This window comes from Schistocerca americana, unplaced genomic scaffold (assembly GCF_021461395.2).
Source record: "Schistocerca americana isolate TAMUIC-IGC-003095 unplaced genomic scaffold, iqSchAmer2.1 HiC_scaffold_71, whole genome shotgun sequence".
Lineage (NCBI taxonomy): Eukaryota > Metazoa > Arthropoda > Insecta > Orthoptera > Acrididae > Schistocerca > Schistocerca americana.
In genome coordinates, this window is record NW_025726467.1 from 1065641 (window position 1) to 1067884 (window position 2244).

Here is a 2244-nt window from a genome sequence, read left to right on the forward strand (position 1 = left end):
CCTAATGACGATGGAACACTCAAAATGTGTCAAGATTCAATACATCGTCCTCCAGCCGACTTGTCTCCAAGGGGATATTGCTTCCTCGGACATTTTATGGTCGTTCTCCTTGTAATCTCCCCACGGAAAATTACCCTCTACCACGCAATAATTAATAATGGTCAACCAAATCATCCACATGTATTTACGTTTGAAAAGTATCTGATCAGATTTTCTAGTAATATATGCGCCTACAGCTCGTCGACGCCAAGGTATTTTTCTAGAACGTTTATTCTTTGGAACAACAGAGGTACAGAAATGTATGCTCCATGATTATTATAGTGGGAGAAAGGAACAGCTTCGGAAGTATCGGTTGGAGGATTTTCGGACTGCTAAAAGAGATTTATTTACTCTTCTTCGCGCTAAAGCGAGATAGGAAAATTTGTGCTGCTCGCGTGAGAGATAAAAAGAAAGAAAACCCTGTAAAAGAAAATTACATGAGTCTTGGAACCAACAGAAAACGGAACATGTACGGAAATGGATTCAATATACAATTTTCCTCAGAAATAAGGTTTGTGACCATTTTATTCTAGAGTGAATGACGAATGAGTTCTCTGTCTGAACCATTGATGATTGTCTGGGCCCTGTAATTAATTGGGAAGTTTCAGCTGTGACGAAGAGAGCCTGCAATCTGAGTTTTTTGAAATCGTCCAAAAAGGCTTCGTCCACATCTGAAATTTTCGATCTGTCGTAAACTGAACGAATTGTTCAAACGATCGATTTTCCCAACTGAATGCAGCGCTTAATAATAATAACAAATGTAAAGATCTTTTATAGCAAGCCAGCCGCTGAATATTAAGACGAAGGGCTCCACCAGAGATTCTACTAGGCTGATTTCACGTAAATAATACAGTTAAACTGTACACAGATAAAGGACAGAGAGGGAGAGAGAGAGAGCGAAGAAATGCGAGAAATTACTCAGAATCCTCCATTAGCATAATTGTTTGTCTGTCTTTTCACGGATCAGCTTAATAAGAAAACAGGAAGCCCTGACTTTATTGTACCGATTTATGTGTGAGGGTGAAAGAGCGATAAAGACGACAGATACACTTCTGTACAGACAAAACATTACACCAAGTTAGCGGCAAGCTGCATTCATATAGACTTTCATCATTTACAGAGTGGAATTCATTATAATGGCCAATCCGTGACAGGACACTTTTTTGGACGTTGTTAAAATAATTTTGGTTTCTGTTTCATGTGAACTACGACGAGACAATTTAACTTGGAAAAGAGAAGAAATACTCGCAGCCAAGTTAGTCAGACCTACAAATAGAACCGGCACTCTGGGCGCAGAAAAAAGGCCAGATCTATAATTGTTTTATTAAAGCTTGCTAGTATTGAGGAAGTAGACGTAGATTGGAACATTTTCTAATTGTGTTCATGCTACATGTAGTTTGATTGATCTGGCCTAGTTGCATTTACCTGGATATAATATAAGAAAGTAGCCACAGAAGTATTCTTGGGTGAAGGGAGATATATACGCCTTGACTGTAGATCATTTGTATGGTTTTAATTAGGGCAATGCTTAAGATGAGTCAAACAGAGCAGAGCAACACGAAACAGCCTTCAGCTGTTAACACTGAAGATAATGATGGAGTAAGAAGTGTTGTAGAACCGATCGCTACAGATAGCGCAATAGAACGCCCTGTAGACACGGCTGGAGATGTAACAGCAGGTATGCAACATGGATTAGATCCATTAGTAATTATCATGAGTCAGATGCAGATGATAACCGAGAGCATGAATAACATGAAAATCGACATTAACGCGAAATTAGCCTCAGTTACTGAAGGGCAGGAAAATTTGAAAACCGACATTAACGCGAAACTAGCCTCAGTTACTGAAGGGCAAGAAAATCTGAAAATTGACATTAATGAGAAGTTAGCCTCAGTTACCGAGGGGCAAAATGATTTGAATTCGAAGTTAGCCTCAGTTACTGAGGGGCAAAATGATTTGAATACGAAGTTAGCCTCAGTTACGGAAGGTCAGGAGAATTTGAAAGCTGAGATTAAGCAGCAGTTACACGACAGTTTTTCCGAATTAGAGCAGCGGATAGAGGCGAAGACAAAGGAACTTAAAGATCAGGCCGAAGAGACGGAACGAAAATTAACTGCACAAATAGAATTGGTGAAAGCTCAATGTGAGGAATCTACTCACCGCGTACATGTAGAAATGAAGGAGTATGTGGCGATTAAGTTAGAT